This window comes from Mus musculus, chromosome 5 (genome assembly GCF_000001635.26).
Source record: "Mus musculus strain C57BL/6J chromosome 5, GRCm38.p6 C57BL/6J".
NCBI lineage: Eukaryota > Metazoa > Chordata > Mammalia > Rodentia > Muridae > Mus > Mus musculus.
In genome coordinates this window covers 72,239,910-72,260,391 of record NC_000071.6, presented here as the reverse complement: position 1 = coordinate 72,260,391, position 20,482 = coordinate 72,239,910, and the positions used below count along the sequence as shown (strand labels likewise).

Sequence of the window (20,482 nt, the reverse complement as noted above, 5' to 3'; positions counted from 1 at the left end):
GAGGGAGTCAGATCTCGTTATGGATGGTTGTGAGCCACCATGTGGTTGCTGGGATTTGAACTCAGGACCTTCGGAAGAACAGTCTCACCAGCCCTGGTTTTCTCCTTCTACCATGTGGGTCCAGAGATCCAATCCAGGCAGTCAGGCTTGGCAGCAAGTGCCTTAACCCACTGAGCCATCTCATCAGCCCCAAAAATTTAATTTGTGAAGTTTACTGCATATGATATCTTGAGAAAGAAAACAATAAAATGAAGCACATAAAAATAAAAGGGAAATCTATATTTATATGTTTTAAATGGAGAATATTTTGACTATCCAGTTAAATAGGAGATAGAAACACCACCTTCTATGAAAATCTAGTTGAAAGGATTCTCACTTTGACATACACAACACTTAAGTATGTATTTTATTGTGCTTAGAATTCTACCATGGCTGTACTTTACTCAACATCTGATGAATACCAGTTATTTCAAAAGTGATATCAGAGAATTGAACGAAATATTTTTTTGCTCAGTTCATTTGTATTATAAAAACAACTTTCTATAAGAAAAAAAAATGATAAGCAGGCTAGGAGACTAATCAACATTCCACAGCCAGGGTATTTACAGCCAGCTTTCTCATCAGCAAATATGTTTGGCAACTGTGCCTTCCTCTTCCTGGTATGGGTGTTCTCTAAGAAGTCCTGCCATCAGAGTGGGGTGCAGTGCAGGAACCCCATTTCACCGGGCAGAGTGCCTCTCAAACTCACCCAAGAGTACCACAAACATGTCGTCATAGAAACCTCATTTTCTCACTGTATCTTTTAGTCTGTCTCGGAGAGTACAGCTTTGAATCACAGCCCTAAAGAAGCACCACTGTGTTACAGGAAGTCTTGGATGCAATAAGCAAAGCACACTGACCTCAGAGAGGCCAGGAGACGCACTTGACAGAAGAAAGTGCAACAGGGTCATGTGACACTGTACTCACGTGACCTTGACAGGGATGGTGTTCCTTCTCAACTGGACTGGATTTAGAATTACCTAAGGAAATGGGTGTGTCTGTGAGGGTGTGTCCTAAGGAAATGGGTGTGTCTGTGAGGGTGTGTCTAAGGAAATGGGTGTGTCTGTGAGGGTGTGTCCAGGAAGGTTTAATTAAAGAGGAAAGACCAATTATAAATGTGGGTGCACATCCCATCAGACCTGTTCCTAGACAGAATAAAGGAGGAGGAACAGCAGGGCATCAGTTCTGCCTCCTGACTGGGTACAAAGTGACCTGCTGCCTCAGGCTTCCGTCCAGGCCCTCCCTGCCTCGACGGCCTGTATCCACTCAAACTCTAAGTTGCTCTTATCAGGAATTTTATTTAAATAGCAAGGAGAAGACAGGGGTACCGTAGCTAGTGTTTCTGCTCCGGCATTTGGTGAGAGTGATCACAGGTTTAATGAGAGAAGCACAATGCTTGCAATTACACGTTCTACACTCCTGTCTCAGCTCGACTCCCCTGACAGCCAGCCAGGGGCGACGCGTTCCTTTGCCTGCAAGTCTTTCTTCTTTCCTTCCTTTCAAGTGACATGCACTCTCCTTTCAGATCACCAGGGTCCACGACAGGTTTAAAATTCACCTGCTATGAGCCATCACAATGTATTCTTAAATTCTATCTAAATTCGGCAAGTAGAGGACTATAAAGCTGAAATCCTGTTCTGTGAGCGTGACAATAGAAGCAATACTAAAGCTAGGTAAAGACATGCATGTGTATTCCGTCATGAAAGAGATACTCCTGTCAGCAGGACTCTGCAGATAAGAACTGTCAAAATGAAACTGGGTCTTTCTAGATACTTGGCAGTGCAGAAGAGACACTGAAACCACCATAAAAGGATATAAACAAAAGAAGAGCGCTCAGGAAGATGTAAGGAGGCATTCACATCAAAATGACGCTCCCAAAAGAGAGTACTCCACTGACTCTGACAAAATAACTTAATCCCTCGTGACTAAGAGAGCTCTTGAGTTGAGGAGAGGACGCAAAACAGCCATGTACAATTTTGATCTAAATAACTATATCCATAATTATTTCCCAAGACCAGAGCCGTCTTTGCTGTGGCCTCGGCATATAAGTGAATATTCGTTCCCTTGCTGTGCTAGACAACCGTTGCCATCTTACATAAAACCGTGCCTGTTTATCTGAAACAGCTGTGTTTAAACAGTGTCCTCTGCAGAGGCCAGAAGTCTCTTTAAGGCAAGGACCACATTCTACGGATCTTTAAATCCCTAACCCAGTATTTGGCATATAAGGAACCCAAGTTTATTGTACACTACTACCAAATACTTGCTGGCCTTATATTCTATACAGAAAGGGTAGAGAAACAAACAAGACAGAGTCACTGCCCTTGGAAAAGAAACACATGCACCCACTGGATCTCAACCAGGCATCTGGTCAAGACTCAGAGAACATTTCCACTCATAATGAGATTACAGAATCCACAGCACAACACAGACAACACCAGTGGTTCTCAGCCTTGCTAATGCTGTGAGCCTTTAATAGTTTCTCATATTGTGGTGACCCCCAACTATGAAATTATTTTTATTGCTACCTAATAAATATAATTTTGCTACAATTATGAATCATAATGTAAATATCTGATATGTAGGATATCTGATATGAGACCCCTGTGAAGGGAGCATTCCATAGTTCCCTAAAGAGGTCACCACCTCTGGATGCGAACCACTGTTCTACATTGCCTGCAAAGCCTTGCCAGTTTCAAGGTGGACGTCACAACTTTGTTATCAACTTGTTCGAAGACTCTGGATAGTTTTCAAGTTCATGTTCGTCAGCAGGATTCAAACGTCCTACTTGACGGAAGGAATTCTACTTCAGACTTTCTTTCTCTCCTGTTATTTTTCTCCCCTATTTAGATCCAAGTTAAATGGAAAATCTGGCTAGGCTCCCTTTGCTCTCCCCGCTGTTTGCGGAAGCTTTTGTACGGCTTCAACGGAACGTAAATATCGTGTTTCCAAATTGAAAGTAACAGGAACCTACACAAACCTCTAAACATCCATGGCTGAATAACGAAAAAAGATACTCTATCTGGGCGGATGGAGATGACCGGCAATTGTAAGGCTGCCCAGTCTCCTCTCACTCTCTCCCTGACTAAGGTTTTACTTCATACCCTGCTCATACTGCAGCTCCAAGAATTTGCTGCTCTACTTATGTTACTTTGGTTTTTATGGAACAAAAGCCTTTTCCCGGACTCCTCTAAATCCTAAATGCCACACACCTGAAGGAAAAGTACAAAGGCCACACACACACTGATGACTTTTTCCTGTCTGCCAGCTTGGCGATCCAGCAGTTCTGAGGATTTGCTGTGGAAATCCTGTGTGGTCGCCCACTTCCCTCCTATGAATCACATCTCACGGCCTTTTTCAAGACCCTTGGCATTCACACAGGCACTCTTAACCCAGGCTTCACAGGTCAAGGATTTACGTAGCTTTCTTAAAATCTTAAGCTCAGCTTGTAAGACTTAAGACTCAAGAGTGAAAGTCACATTTCATGGGATGACCACTTTATCCTATTTATAATAGTGTGGCTTTGCAAGACACAGAACAAAAACAAGCCCAGGATGTCCATGTACATGAGGCACTGGAGAAGGGGGCAAGTGGAAACAAACAAACTGTATGGGAAGAGTAGGTCTGGTGATCAGACTCAATCAACAACCTTCCAAAATACTGTTTTGAAAATGAATGTGGCATGCACTGTGCTGTGTGCTAGGCTTCAAAGGTTAAAAAGTCTTTGCTCTCAAGGTTGTAATGGTACAATGTCAGGTACAGAAATAAGGCCAGTGTTATGCAGACAATCGGACAACAGAAAAGCGCTCAGAAAACCTGGAGGCTGACAACAAAGAATCAGAGAACTACAGCCCTCCCTTAGTGGTTCATCAGATTTGATAGAGGCGAGAAGATGTCTCAGAGGAGATAGCATAGAAAAAGCCACAAAGGCTTCCAGAAGTATCTATTTGTTCCCACAGGAGAGTGAGGCCTATTCAGGAAACAGAGGAGGGGCAAGCCAGCACTGGGCTACCACCAACTAGATGTCAGTTAACACTTTCTTACTTTCAAATGTGCAGAAAATGTACAAGTGACTAGTAAAGACAGTATCATAGAGAAACGAGTATATACATGCATACATATATATTTCTTCCTGGCATATGGTTAAAATTGACTATAGAAAAAAAGGTCTGTGCATGAAGAGGGAAGCTGAGATGTTTCAAAACGGATTGCTAAATAAGAAGTTGTACTGTCAGGGGTGTTGTCTCCTGAGTGCCACAGAACTGAGTTGGCGGTGGCCATGCCATTACTGCAGTTGCACATTTCACAGCAAGTTTGCAAAGAGCCTGGAGATGCCCTGTAGGCTTTCTCAAGTCAAGAGACATAGACACCTGGGGTCTGCTTATGCAATGTATCTACCATGAAAGTCAGGCAACGACCATAATGCAGCAACATTTCTGGCAGCCTCTCTACTCATAGTGTGCTGTCTGCCTGCGTTATTACTGATCTCACAGTGGGAAATCTCCATCTTGGTTAAACACAGGCATTCACGAAATATGAAAGGCTGAGAAGGCAGTAAACATTTTAGAGAGGTAATTTTAAATTCGGTGCAAGTATTGATCTCTAATTTGTTTACACAATCATCTTTTCTGTCTCCCATGTTCTATGTGATCCACCTCTTCTGCAGGAATATGGGTTTGTTCATGGGGATAACTAGTCAGTTCCTAAGAGTTGTCACTGGGACTCAAACCACTTGTTGAACTCTGGAATGAAAATACTGAAAAGTGCCCTTCGTGGAGCTAGAGATGAGGAAGGAGAACTAGGTTGGGTGGAATGCAGAGGAAGATTAGAAAGTAACAAAAAGACACCAAAAGACCGATTAATTAGAGAAACATACATGTCACCAAGAAAATTCTGGTTAAGTCTTGGTGGTTCTTAGAGTTAGCTGTTATCCTTATGTCAAGATAGCCTTCTTCAGGCTCTGACAAAATCAGTTCTAACCCGAAATATTTTATTTTTCAGAAATGACACCCAACTTCTCAACACTGAATTATCTCAAATCTCAAATGCACAAACCTCAATTTTGTATTTTTCTTTTTAACTTACGTGTTACCATCATGCTGAACTGTAGCAATATCACCTATTTTGCAGACAAAGAAAAGCAGTGTTATCTGGGCTATGATACCAGGGAGTGGCTCTGCCCAGGGTGTGGCGATGACGTCACGCTTACCATGGGACTACTGAAGGCGGCCTGTCTGGAATGAGGCACTTCCCCAGATCCTTCTCCATTTCCTACAGCAGAGGTGCTCCCGGAGAGCTGAGCCGAGGGCTTTCCCAGAGGCCCACTGGGAACTGTCCTGCAGCCCTGGGCTCTGGGTCTCGCCATGTTGCTGAGGGAGCCGCCGAGAGTGTCTGTGCATTCCTCCTCTTCAGAGACAGCTTCCTGATAGGACTCGAGCCTCTTGGCTGTAGGATAAAATTCACCATCTGAATATTGCAGGCTGAATATGGTAGCTCCTAAGCCGAGCACAGCACCTCCTTTCTGCCCTGGCCTCCAAATTCTCCCCATGAGAATCCATGGTCAATAAACTTACCCCGTCCTTATGGAGGAAAGAGGACACAGTGGATTAGGAAGTGCCTTCCTTTTCCATCTCTAGGTCTAGCCTTGTCTGCACCTCTATCCATGCTCTTAGTCTGTTACCCTACGGCAATGCACAACTCAGCCTTCCTTGTTTTAAGTGCTGAGCCCTCCACTTGGGATCCGGATCCTGTCCTCTGGGTCCTCAAGCACTTCTTCACATCTGAGTCTCAGTACACCAGTCACTCCTCAACCAAGTTCAGCACTTCCTGTCTTAACGCTCCATTGACCTCTTCTCAAGGTCACCATCAAGCTCCATCTTGCAAAGCAGTATGATTATGTGTGTGTGTGTGTGTGCCCTCACACATATGTATGTGTATGTATGTATGTAACAATCAGAGAACCTTGGGTGTTATTTCTCAGGATTCATTGTTTTGTTTTTTCTTTTGTGTTTTGAGACAGGGACCCATAACTGGTCTAGAATTCACTGTGGAAGGTAGAATGCTTGACCAGCAAGCTCTAGGATCTGTCTGTCCCCACTTCCTCTGTGATGAGATGTGTGTTCTAGGGATTAAACTGAGGTCCTCATGCTTGCCAGGCAAGGGTTTTTACAGACTAAGCTACATGTATGTATGTATGTATGTATGTATGTATGTATGTATGTATGTATTATGTTATTGTCTTTTTGTTACATTAGGTATTGAACTTAGAGATTCAAGCATCTAGTCAAGTACTCTAACACTACATTATATTCCATCTCCAGTGACCTTTCTTCTCAACCCTCAGTTATTTGCAAGCTTCAGGACTGCCTTCTCCTCTCTATCTAAACTCCTCTCTCTGGTGTTCTCATACAGTTTGATCTTTGAAACAAAATGTCTTTATGCACAGCCTATGAACCTGTGTACTGGTTTCATGTCAACCTCACACAAGCAGGAGTCTCTAGAGAGAAAGAAACCTCAGTTGAGAAAATTCCTCTATAAGATCCAGCTGTAGGCAAGCCTTCAAGGCATTTTCTTAGTTAGTGATTGATTAGGAGAGGGCCTAGCCCATTATGGGTGGTTCCATCCCTAGGCTGGTGGCCTTGAGTTCTACAAGAAAGCAGGCCAAGTAAGCCAATAAGCAGCACTCCTCCATGACCTCTGCTCCCGCCTCCAGGTCCCTGAGCCAGTGGAGTTCCTGTCCTGACTTCTTTGATGACGAACTGTGATGTGGATGTGTAAGCTGATGCAAGTTTGTTTGTTTTGCATCCTCCTCAAGTTTTATTGATCATGATATTTCATCACAGCAACAGTAACCCTAACAACTAGAACAACCTGTATCTTCAACTCTAACCTCTTATTAGAATCAAGACTCATCCATGCAACTCTCCACAAAACTCTTGCCATTAGCTAGCCACAAGGCTCTTGTACAAAATGGACAGTGGTATGGCTCACATCTTGACCTCCCTCAGGTCTCTCCACCTTATCAGTGAAGACTTCTCAGGTAGGGCCTCATTATTTGCCACTGTTGCCATTACTACGCACTATATACCTTTTGTTTTTACTTTTATTTTTATCACCCTATAAAATATACACTTTAAATGGTCAGAGAAATTCGTGTTTCATTAATATGTTCTGAGAGTCTAATGTAGTAGCTCATAGGTACTCAAGAAATACTTGAGGAATACATAAGTAAATAACAGTAACCTCAAATTCCACATGGCTACAGTTGGGCTGTTTCCGATTCCTCTTCAACCTTGTCTCTGGGCTTCCTCATCTTTGGATAACAATACTGTACTGTCTAAATGGTTACCAAAAACCTAAGACTCTGGATCCCTCACTGCTTTCTCCCATCCAGAGGCTCACCAGCACATGTCCATTACACATCAAATACATGCCCCGAGTGTCCAGACCTATTTCCATGACCTTAGTCAAGTTACCATCATCTCTCAACTGAACCAATTCAGGACCTCAAAACTAGTCTCTTTCCCCCTTTCAAATCTATTCCTCAAATGGCAGCTAGAGTGACCTTCTTAGAAGTTAAAGCAATGAGATCACTTCCTGGTGGCTTCAGGATTCCCTCAGAATAAACTCAGGATCTTCATTCTATCTTAAATAACCCACTCGGATCTAAAGCTCCATCTTTCTTCTACATCAATGGTTCGAAACCTGTGGGTCACAACCCCCAAAAGACCACTGGAAAACACAGATGTTTACACTACAATTCATAATGATAGAAAACTTACAGTTATGAAATAACAATGTAAATAATTTTATGGTCAGGGTCACAACCACATGAGGAACTATACTAAAGAGTCACAGCATTTGAAAAGTTGAGAACCTACTTACTTTGAAAGTTTGAAGGCTCAGGACAGCATAAAGGACTGTAGAGCAGTTGATCCCTTGGACTGGAGATTCTTCACCTTCATCATTCAGATCTAGACTCTCATGTCCACTTTAAGAGGTCATACTTAGCCATATAGTCCAAATTAGTCATCCAATCTTCAAATGTCACATCATTTTATTCTAATTCTCTGCCAGGTCCTGATCACTGCTTATCTATTTATGCATTTGTGATGACTTTCTCCAATAGAATTTCTATGAGAGTAACTGTGTATGTGTGTGTGTGTGTGTGTGTGTGTGTGTGTGTGTGTGTGTATGTGTGTGTTCTTACCTATTATCAAAGCATGCATCAGAGGAAGAGGCAATGAGAAGATGCTTGTTGGGTTGGTGGTTGTGTCTGTTTAACCAAAGAGCTACTGGATAAGATATAGATTGGAGTGAATTGTTTTATAACGTATTTTCACATTTTATTTATTGTAATAACTTTGCCATATTTTTAAGGGAAGGTGTCTTAGTCAGGGTTTCTATTCCTGCACAAACATCATGACCAAGAAGCAAGTTGGGGAGGAAAGGGTTTATTCAGCTTACACTTCCATACTGCTGTTGATCACCAAAGGAAGTCAGGACTGGAACTCAAGCAGGTCAGGAAGCAGGAGCTGATGCAGAGGCCATGGAGGGATGTTCCTTACTGGCTTGCTTCCCCTGGCTTGCTCAGCCTGCTCTCTTATAGAACCAAAACTACCAGCCCAGAGATGGCACCACCCACAAGGGGACCTAACCCTGTGATCACTAATTGAGAAAATGCCTTACAGCTGGATCTCATGGAGGCATTTCCCCAACTGAAGCTCCTTTCTCTGTGATAACTCCAGCCTGTGTCAAGTTGACGCAAAACTGGCCAGTTCAGAAGGAAAAGCCTAAAAAGCAATATGGTAGCTTGTTTATTATTGTTGTTTGTTTGTTTGCTTGCTTTTATGTTATTTGTTTGTTAAGACAGTCTCATGAAACTCAAAATATTCAGCATGCAGCCAAGGATAGCCTTGAACTCTTGATCCTCCTATCTCTACTTCTGAAGTGCTAAGATTATAGGCGTGATTTAACTGGCTTCCAATAAACATGCATTCTTTGTGAAGACCTCTAATTCTGAGGACATCATGTTTTATGCTTTTCATTTTTTCCAAATGATATAATTTTATATCTTAGGTTTTCTCTGCATTGATCTAGATGGTGATACCATTTTTTGTCTTAATTCTATTTATATACTGTATCCAATGTATTGGTTTACAAATGCAGAAATATCCTGGCCTCTCTGAAATGAAGACCTCTAATTCAGATATTCAGAGAGACTGAATATCTAATTATGATTAAACAGCTGGCTGGAGAGAGAACAGGAATTGAAATTTAATCTTCCTGCTTCTAAAGCCAGTAGTCATACCCCTACACCATAAGTCCTGAACTCTACACAGTTCTAAGACGTTCAATAATTGGTTTTTGTTTGTTTGTCTGTTTGTTTTCTTTTTGTAGTATGGCTGGAACTGTGGAACTTTTGGCAATGGCTACAGGCATTCAGTAGGTGGGCATTAGATATGTTTGTCAACATTTTACTGTGTACTTGACTGTTCCTCTCAACAAAGAATAACCCAATCCAGTGAGGGACTAGTGCTGAGGATGATAAAACTTTGAATGGCTCCAGAAATTTATGGATAATGAAATGTCATTTTTTTCTTTTTTTAAAAAAGGTTTATTTATTTAATGTATCTGAGTACACTGTCACTATCTTCAGACACATCAGAAGGAGGCATCCAATCCCATTGCAGATGGATGTGAGCCACCATGTGGTTGCTGGGAATTGAACTCAGGACCTCTGGAAGAGCAGTCAGTCCTCTTAACCACTGAGCCACTTCTCTGGCCTATTATGCCACATTTGAAACAACCAAAATGCCTCAAAACCCACATAAATGGGTTCATAAAATTTCTTTGAGCCATCACAGAGGGAATGAAGATCACATGGTTGTATGAACTAGTAGGACATCAAGGAGCTCAGACATCACTGTAGGGCAAGCTTGCTCAATAAGTAGAGCTTTCATAATGGGATGGAGCAGACTGACTCAGCCTTTACTCATATCATGGAAAGTTCTACCGACATATAGGTCAAGAGAATTACAATGTGAGTCAGAAAAAGAGTGACTCAAGCTAAGCTTCCAGGTCCAGAGAACACTGTATCAAAGATGTCTGTGAAAAGCCAAGGTTGATAACATGTCTCAAAACATAGCATACTAAAGTGATGATAAGGACCTTTAACTCCCATAGAGTAGCTTCCTTCTAGTTCTGTGAAAGTCTTGCAAAGGGCCGGGAACTCTTGTTTTCTGAGTCACTGAGGAAACAGTCTGCTATTGTTCTCTGTAGCTAAAGGTAGGTCATGGGCTAAACAAATTATCTTTCTCGTTTCTTTTGCTTATTTAATCTCTAATGTGTTCTTTTGCTATTCCCTTCTCAGATATTCTGAATCTTGTGCATGGCCTACTACTTGCATTGGTTTGATATCTGAAAGAAGTAGGTCTGAGACTAAAGAAAAATTAGCTTGTCATAATTTACAATGTAAATTCCATAGGCTGACACCAGGACAAACATAAAACAGTCAAAGGAGCCTCCTTCTGCACATCATCCACACATCTTCCTTCAAACCATCCACAACATCCTTGGCATCCTACGTTTCACCTACTTGTAAACAGCACACTCAGCCAACCTTCCTCCAACCGCAGCATCCAATATAACTGATACCCAAACCTCTGCTCTGAACTAATCCTCCACACATTTCCTGCATTCCAAGAATGTCTGATATCCTGTCTCTAAAATACCAAATTACATAGGTGCAAAATGCATATCCAAAACTATCTGGCTGCCTGAAAGTCAAACCAAATTTGGAACAAGTATTTCCACGTGTGTGCATGTATGTGTATGTACATATTCATGTATGTGTGTATAGGAAAATACATAAATGTATGTGTGCACATACACATGTGCATTCACTAGTGAAAGCCAGAGGAAACTGCTTTAATTTTTGAGACAGTATATCTCCCTGAACCTGATTGGTTTGGATAGGTTCGTTGGCCAATGAGCACCATGCGTCCAGGGAAGCCATCTTTGTGCCTCTAGCAGTGAGTTTACAGATGCATGCCATCACATGGGGTCTTTTTGGTGGGTGCTGGGGATTTGAACTCAGGTCCTAATACAGGCATTTTTACCAAATGGGCCATCCCCCGATCTTAGGAATATCAACATTAATATTCAATTAACATGCTATATTTTTATAATTACACATGGATTCCCACAATGGATCATGAGCTACTTAAGTGGCAGACCTGGTTCTTCTTTTCAAAACAATAATCAAAAGTAACAATAACAGCAACTCAAATAGAAAGACTTTATCTGTGCCCTGCTCTGTGCATCTTTGCACAGATTATCTCAGTGTAGCAGATACTATAATGGCTGTTTCCTCTCCCTGATGCTCAGAGACATTATGTATCTTGCTGAAGCACACAGAGTTTTCAGGTAGCAGAAATGGGATTCAGGCTTAAGGAGCTTGGCTGTACAGTCCTTATTCTTAGATGGTGCTCCCCAATGCCTCCGTGGATCAACAAACTTACAAACCGTGCATTCTAAAGGAGGCACGTGCTCGACCATCCCAAAGGAAGAGATCCTAGAACAGTGCCTGTCAAAACTGAGAAGTTCATCCAAAGAAAGGTCCGAGAAACTGTGAAGAATACAGATGCCTCTGTGATGGCACTTACTGGCATTCCAGATGTCATCCTGAGACAGCCAGAGACGTAAGACAAAACCAAAGGTACTCTCAGAACATGAAGTTCAGGTAATGATGATGTATTGATACATCATCAATTCATCAGTTACCAAAGGCATGTTATTACTCATGTTAACAGGAAAAAAACAGTATGAGGAAACATTGAACCCTCTATGATGTCATTGTAACTGTTCTGCAATCTATAACTATCCTAATGTGAACATTTTTCAATAGCTTCTCTCTCTCCCTCTCTCTCTCTCTCTCAAATACTCTCTCTCAAAATAAGAGTGGCATTTTTATTTTCATTTCGTCTCCGTTTTCTTTTTTAGAAGTGGCTTTTTGGACAGCCATGGTGGCAAATGCCTTTAATCACAGCACTTGGGAGGCAGAAGCATAGATTCCTATGAGTTCAAAACCAGCCTGGTTTATAGAGTGAACTCCAGGACAGCCAGCCAGGGCTGTTACTCAGAAAAAGAAAAAAGGAACATGTCTCAAAAAAATTGGCCCCTAAATTTTGATATGCATGCTAATCTAATGCGAGTATTCTGTTAAATGAGATTTTAATCACAGCTTCATAATTTCTAATCAGCCCAGGTGCTCTGCTGTGACTGATGATGCCAGGACATGGGTCACACTTCCAAGTGGGCAAGTTTTAAACACATAGTAGGATTGCCGATGCGTTTAAATTATTTGTATGTGGGAAGGGGTTATCCTTATAGTAGTAGTCTTTACAGAATTCTTTCCAAGGCAATTCTTCTGCTAGAAAACCCTGAAACACTGGCCACAGAAACCCAGATACTGTTAATAGCTTTCATTTCAGTGAAAATATTATGTCTTAACCTACATTTTGGGAAGAATCCAGCCTTATCCCAAATCCATTTGTCCCCCACAGCTCCGAGTATACAGCTGCACTGAGGAAGGCAGTGTTGAGCATCCATAGTACTTCGCCACTTTGTACCCTTCAGCATCCAGTGATTGTACCATAAAGTAGTAGGTAACTCAGCATCTACTAATCTCTAAATTAGTACCGCTGGGATCCTCAACCTTCCTAACACTGCAACCCTTTAAAATAGTTCCTCATGTTGTGGTGACCCCCCACCAAGTATAATATTATTTTTGTTCCGACATCACAACTAAATTTTGCTACTGTTATGAATCATAATGTAAATATCTGTGTTTTCTGATCGTCTTAGATGCTCCCTGTGAAAGGGGTTGTCAACCATGGGTTGAGTACCGCTATTCTAAAGGACCAATAATATAGCACAAAGCCCATTGGGCTGAGTTAATGATCCAATACTCAAATCTGAAAAACTTATTAAGGATTTAAGTAGTTGGGGAAAAGTTCCAGGCCGTTCGTGTAGGAGTCCCACACTCACCGTTTTCTTCATGACAGTAGTCAAACCCTGCTACACTGCACCTCCGAAACACCATCTTATTCTCAGTGAGGGTTCCTGTCTTATCAGAAAAGAGGTATTGAATCTGCCCAAGGTCCTCAGTGATGTTCAGGGCTCGGCACTGAATGGTAGAATCCATTTTCTCGTTGTAGAAATCTACATCGCTCTGGATGAAATAGATCTGCCCAAGCTTCACGATCTCAATGGACACATAGAGAGAAATGGGGATCAGGACCTAATGGAGTGCAAACAATATCAAAAGGTCAGAGTCAGTGCGATCCGGTGACTACAGCTAGATAACAGGCAAAGGAAAACAATCTCTGCTAAGTGTGGCAGAAATTACCTGCAGCAAGATGATCATGGTCCAGAACACATAGAATCCAGTCAGCACGGGTGAGATGACACGTCCATCCGGCTCAGGGATGTTAAAAAAGAGCATGTTCTCATACCTGCTCAGCCATATGCCGTGACCTTTACAAAGCACACAGACACCAAATGGATGCTACTGAGAGTGTGTAAGTAGAGAACCACACCCCTCAAGGATGCTACAGAGAGAGCATGTAGAGAACCACACCCCTCAAGAAAAACAGATGAGAATGTTTGCTTTGAACACTAATTGTCCTTTAAAACAGGCTCAAATTCAAAGGCTACTCAGTCTCTTGTCCTTGATAGTCTCTCTCTTATCTTTCTCTCTCTAAATCTCTCTCTCCATCTCTCTTTTCTCTCTCTAAATCTCTCTCTCACCCTCTAAATCTTTCTCCCTCTAAATCTGTCTCTCTCTTGTCTCTCTCTGTCTCTCTGTCTCCCTCTCTGTCTGTCTCTGTCTGTCTCTGTCTCTCCCCCCCCCCAGCCCCCTGTCGCCAGGTCCCTCCAGTACTGTGGCAAAACATAAGTGGATACACTCAACATCAGTGTTTGTCAAGCTAAAGGATAAGAGAAGAAAACATTTAGGAAAAAAATGAACAAACAGAACTCTCTTACAAAAACCAAACATGGATATTATTTTGGAAAAAAATAGAGGAAAATAATACCGACAAGATATTAGATCAGTGAATTTTACCCACCCAGTGCACCAGTTAAGCACATGACAATCAGAAGCAGGACACACCAGAGGACGTCGGTGTTTGCTCTTCTCTCTAACTTACTGCGCTTATACCGTGGCCCACTGTTGTTCAGCATTGCTTTGGTTTCATGACCTGCATAGAAAGCACAGTATGTCTGAAAACGCACACTGCACATGCGGGTAGCAAGCATCCCTGTTAAACATCTCTCTGGCTAACCATCTGATCGAACCTGGCTGCATAACATCTCGTGAGTTTAGTCTGTTCATGTGGTTCGCTTTGCAGAACCAGGATCTGTGAGGTTACGTTCCTCAAGTCACAGTTTACCTTCCGGAGACTCCGTCTTGAGGAAATGAAGAATGTTAACACATAGGAGGCCGCGAAGAGGTCAGAATAAAGGGAGGAGCAGAACGAACCTGCATAGACCACAATGCCCACCACAGCCTCTGTGTTTCTGATGGTGCACCCGCGGAGCAATAAATTCTCTTTGCTGAGGCCCACACGTTCTTTATTGGCATGTTCCCTGCAAGAAAGGCAGCATATAGATTTATTTTTAAACAGCAAAAGTGGGGAGGTAAAATAAGAGTCTGGAATGTTCTATACCCTGTGTGGTATGTTTGACAGCTCATAGGGAAGGTGTCAAGTCTCTGGCCCACGTGCTTCTGCTGTTGTAATTATCTGATGTGCTAGGGGAAAGCTGCCACAAGTTGCAAATTCCTGTTATTTCTAGAAGTTACTGTTGGTCACATTCCATTACTATAAGAACTCAAAAAATACTCTAAATAAAGATGCTAGAACACACTGTATTTGGAGAACTTATTCGGAGAACTTAGTTGATGAGGGAGGCAGTCTTGATTTAGAAAAGTAGTCCTTTCGATTTGGCTGAAACTAAGAATCCTGCCGGGCACTGACAATCGGTGGTGGCTCAGGCCATTCCGTGAAAGACTAATGGGAAACTGCATAATCAGAGGTGAAGGCCTACACCCATCATCTGAGAACAGGGCAGGGGACATCAGAGGCCTCCTGGCTTACAGGAAAGGAGGTGAGGGCCCCAGATTCTTTTTTGGGGGGGATATTTTTATTAGATATTTTCTTTATTTACAGTTCAAATGCTATCTCAAAAGTTCCCTATACAGCCGGGCGTGGTGGCGCAGGCCTTTAATCCCAGCACTCAGGAGGCAGAGGCAGGCACATTTCTGAGTTCGAGGCCAGCCTGGTCTACAGAGTGAGTTCCAGACAGCCAGGGCTATACAGAGAAACCCTGTCTCGAAAAACCAAAAAAAAAAAAAAAAAAAAAAAAAAAAAAAAGTTCCCTATACCCTGCCCCGCCCTGCTCCCCTACTCACCCACTCCCCACTTCTTGGCCCTGTCGTTCCCCTATACTGAGGCATATAAAGTTTGCACGACCAATGGGCCTCTCTTTCCACTGATGGCCGATTAGGCCATCTTCTGCTACATATGCAGCTAGAGGCACGAGCTCTGGGGATACTGGCTAGTTCATATTGTTGCTCCACCTATAGGGTTGTAGACCCCTTCAGCTCCTTGAGTGCTTTCTCTAGCTCCTCCACTGGGGGCCCTATGTTCCATCCTATAGATGACTGTGAGCATCCACTTCTGTATTTGCCAGGCACTGGCATAGCCTCACTCGAGACCGATATATCAGGGTCTTTTATCAGAGAACTACAACCTGAAGTCTGTGACTTCCGAGGTTCTGTGACACCTCCAGATTCACAGGCAGTATTTTGCTTGTATGTGTGTATATATGTATACATCTTGCTATTTTTAGAGACAGAATTTGAATTGTTCAACAGATTCTGCCTAAGGACAGCTGACAAAGTAAAAGAGCCAGAGAAACAAGGCAAAGCTCGCCAGAAGGTGGCAGCTGGCCAAAGGCAAATGTGGTGCTTCCAGCAAGAGAGGTCTAGCTCACTCAAAGAGAGGAGACAGAAAGGAGAGGACTGGGCTCAACACAAAGAAAAGACAATCCGCTCATGCTGGAATAAGGGAAATAACCCCATTTCTTGGGATAGAAAAATTGGAAACTGCTTAGCTAAATGTAATGTGTCAGACTTACTTTGGTCCTGTTTTGATTAAGGCAATTATCATAAGATATTGTTTTCAATCAGGTGGAAAAATTTGAACAAATTCCTGGTATTAGATGAGATTAAGGAAGAGTTTTGCTTCTTCTCCGGTGTGATGTGTCACGGGGCCCAGGAGGAGGTGGGAGAGGTGGCTCAGAGTGGGCAGCACTGTGAGATGGCACGGCTGAGGGAGAGCCTGAGTGTTCCGTACACTTTCCCTTGCACTTTTACACACTTGGAAACTTGCGTAATAACCCATTTCAAAATTATTGAAGAAGTGATTACTTGACGAAACCATGATAAGAGTGTGGGGCAAAATCAGCAAAATAGTTACAAAAACAAGCAAAAATGACCTTTCACACATTGTGAAAAAGGCCGTCTCAATTTTATCATTAAATTTTGATGGCTTTCTAAGCAATAATCATTAGTCTATAAGCAGATGTAATTTCTTACTTAAGTGAAATTCATCAATAAATCTAGCACCGTGACTCTCTGGAACTGCAAAGAATATAAAGTAAAAGCCCACAGAAGTTTGATATAGAGAAGAAAGAGCAAACAAAGGGGAATGGATTCTCGATTGCCTCTCCCCCCATGCAAAGAGAACAATTAAAAAACAGCTATTGCCATTCCTCAACATCTTATGTTTATGAAGAATAATTTTACAATCATAAAAATGAATGGCTTCATTCATTAATTTCTATTTATATAAAAATTTCAAGAAATAAAAAAAATTTTAAAATTTTAAAAAGGAAAAAGAAAAAGGAAAGAGGTTGGCCATTTTTCTCCCAGTTTTACAGACTTTATTCTAGCTGGGACCTAAACTTCTATGCAGAGAGATGTCACTTCAAGAGGCATCCCTGAACCTAAGCTAACTCACCGCCCTCCCTGAGCTTGTTCATTCTACTTTGGAGGTTTGGCTGAGAGTCGGAGCTGTAGTCTCTTTAGGCCACACACTCACTATCAAACGTAGGCTGGCTTTGAACCTGTGCCAATCCTCTAGTCACAGCCTCCAAAGTGCTGGGTTTTCAATGCTGGTTTTATAGATGGGAAAGTTAAGACTAAGAATTCATGTTTACAAGTGGCATATGTGGGTGTGCACCAGCCAGTTCTCAACTGATGTAACATTTGTGCAGAATCCTTGTAGCAGGAGTTAAAACATAAAAACATCACTACTAAAGATATTATCTAGGGTCAGTTTTCCTCTCTAGAGGCCACAATTTCATCCTTAGTTCATGAGAAACATTAGTTTTTCTTCCAGTCTCTTGGTACGCTTGAAATGACCCGGTAATGGTATCAGGACAATTCTGATCTTTAAAAGAGGGAAATAAGGTAGACATTTTTCTCTTCCTGTTTATTTTTTCCTTGTAAAAATAAAGTTAATGAGTATAAGTTGGCTCAGAGTCATAAAATATCTAAGTATCAGAAACCAAGTTTGGGACAGGGAAAGACCCCAAATTATAAGTGTCATTCGGAAAGGTCGAGGATGGTATTCTAAGCGCTGAGACTGAATACTTCTATGGCTTCCCACACTCTAAGACTAACTCCTAACTCCTTCCAACCAGAATTGCAGCCCGCTACTCTGATTCCCACAAAGGGGACAGACCATCCACTACTGGCCCTGCACAAATCCCTCCTTCCAGACTTTAACATGTTCTGAGCTTAACGTGGAGCTCATGCAGACGCGCACAGAGATTGTATCTGTCATCTCAAGGTGGGACAGAAGAACTCATTATAGGCAAGCCTGGGCTTCATAGTAAACTCAAGGCTGGTCTAAGCTACACAGGCCTGTAAGGCATTCTTATACCATAGGAAGTGATTCTAGGGATACTTTCAGAGGGTTTCATCTTTTAGATTATTTTATAATACATGCAGATGAGCATTTATTAAATGACTTAGGTATACCAAATTATAGAGGGTCAAACTTGCAGCCTCTACTGAGTTACACGGGGTATGAATTCACAAAACGTTACTGAACTAAGGACACCTCCTTTCGGGCCCACAGAACTCGGTCCCACGTCACTCACAGGAAGCCTCGGAATCGGCTGAGGTCATTGTTTGGACTTTCACATTCTATCCTGCTGGAGAACTTCTCCGGATCAACCTCAGAGTCCTAAAAATATTTAAAAAAAAATCACAGAAGGAAAAAAATTAAGATTAAATTTGCTATTTAGACATTGTATCACTTTGACCAATTCTTAATACACACAGTAATTAAGGCAAACACACACACACACACACACACACACACACACACACACACACACACACATCTATATAGCCTCAGAGTGTATGCTGTGACTCTCTTAGGATGAAGAGGGAATCCATAACAAGGGTCAGCAGGACCTTAGATGCTGATACAGCATCCACAGAAACAGAAGGAGAGCTTTGTTTGTTTGTTTTGTTTTGTTTTTTTCACATGAATCACGTGATGCAAGTTTCATGTTGAAATGCACATTCCACCTCAGAGCTTCCACTCATGGAGCAAACAGTAGTGCCATAGGTCGTGGAAGTATTTTGTTGGTTTTGCCTATGACCCAGATTCAGAGCATGTAGAAATACCTTGGACTACATAAGCATTTGATCTCAGCCAAAGTTCATAAATAAAATTCCTAAATAAGCAGGACATCACCATCTATCAAAATTCTCTCGTGGAGCAAACTGATACTTTCATAGTTCTGTTAGGAAACCAGTGGTGATGTAGGCAAAGTGCCTTTCAAAGCATTGTCTAGCCAGGCGGTGGTGGTGCACGCCTTCAATCCCAGCACTTGGGAGGCAGAGGCAGGCGGATTTCTGAGTTCGAGGACAGCCTGGTCTACAAATTGAGTTCCAGGACAGCCAGGGCTATACAGAGAAACCCTATCTCGAAAAACAAAATAAAACAAAACAAAACAAAACAAAAACAAAAACAAAAACCCAAAAACCCAAAACCAAAACCCAAAAATCAAAAACCAAAAAAACCATTGTCTAGGGCTGGCAAGATGGCTCAATGGTTAGGAACACTGGGCGATCTTCCAGAGGACCAAAAGTTCAATTCCCAGCACCCACATGGTAACTCACAGCTGTCTGTAACTCTAGCTCCAGAAGATCCAACACCCTCCCAGAGACACACATGCAGGCAAAACACCAATGCATGCAAAAACAAAGACAAAACACTGTGCATGAAGGACGTGGCTTCATGAAGAACAAGTCACCAGCTCAGACATGAGAGCTCATCTATGCAATTCCAGCACTTAGTAAGTTTGCTGTGAGTTTAGAGCCAGCTGGAACTATTATGTAATGAAGTTCAGGATGGCCTGGGCTACAGAACATCTTCTCAGGGAAGTGTGATAAGAAACAGAGAAAAAATAGTTCTAGCTTTTTGAGTAATATTTCTATATCACTGTAGTGAACACAGAAAACCACGAATTATATGATAACATGATTTGATTTGTTAATAATCCCTATTGAATTCCTTTGAAGTACTAGAATCTATGCTATGTACTTTAACACTATTAAATAATTTCTTTTTCATGGTCCACTGAGGCTGGTGCTACAAACCAGCTTAGGAACAGCTGCAGATACACAGAGGGCCAAATAGTTTGCCCAAGTTCTCAATACAACCTGCAGACTATGAGGGAGTGACTATGCTCATCTGGAACTGAACCCAAAGTATGCCTCATAGCCAACGGACAGCAGCCGAACGTGCACTTAGTGCCAGGACAGAATGCTAAGTTATGCAAGATGTTGTCAAAATCCTAGGGGTGGGACTGCTTAGGAAAGTGACAAAGACATCAAGCTCAGAGGCAGCTGAACATGGAGCAGTCTGCATGAAGATCCATAGATGGAAAAAGGGCTCCGACCCGAGACGAAATGCTAACGGATCAGGAGACTGATATAGTTTTATTTATGCATATAAGATGAAGAAATTCCAACTTCCTGGTCCTTCAGGTTTTCAGGTTTAAAGGAACGACAGTTAAATTTTAAAATGTTTTACCTAAAGTGTCTCCAGACAGAAGAAGGAAAGTGATATTTAGCTATAGGCATTGTGTTTGGCCCGAGTCAAACAACGATGACAAGAAAGAGACACAATTTCCACATTATTATGAGGAAACTCAGTCATCGTGTACCTGAATAACTACACAAGAACATCACTTTGTGCATAAAAGACACAAAGGAACCAGTGGCAGAGGGGAGATTTACTTAACTCAAATTTCTGTCAGTCTCATTTCCCTTACCACATCAGGATGAACAGCCTAG

At 42.0% G+C, this 20,482-nt stretch overlaps 1 pseudogene across 1 annotated transcript in view; it reads right to left on the bottom strand.

Moving 5' to 3' along the window:
- Window positions 1-20,482, bottom strand: part of Atp10d (ATPase, class V, type 10D) — a 95,443-nt pseudogene that overhangs the window by 38,380 nt on the left and 36,581 nt on the right. Inside the window, exons 5-10 of the transcript NR_003966.1 lie at window positions 18,271-18,356; window positions 14,582-14,688; window positions 14,169-14,300; window positions 13,448-13,575; window positions 13,087-13,339; window positions 5,246-5,481 (exon numbers count right to left, since the gene is read on the bottom strand). The product of NR_003966.1 is annotated as an ATPase, class V, type 10D, transcript variant 1 (transcript). The remainder of the gene's footprint in view (window positions 1-5,245; window positions 5,482-13,086; window positions 13,340-13,447; window positions 13,576-14,168; window positions 14,301-14,581; window positions 14,689-18,270; window positions 18,357-20,482) is intronic.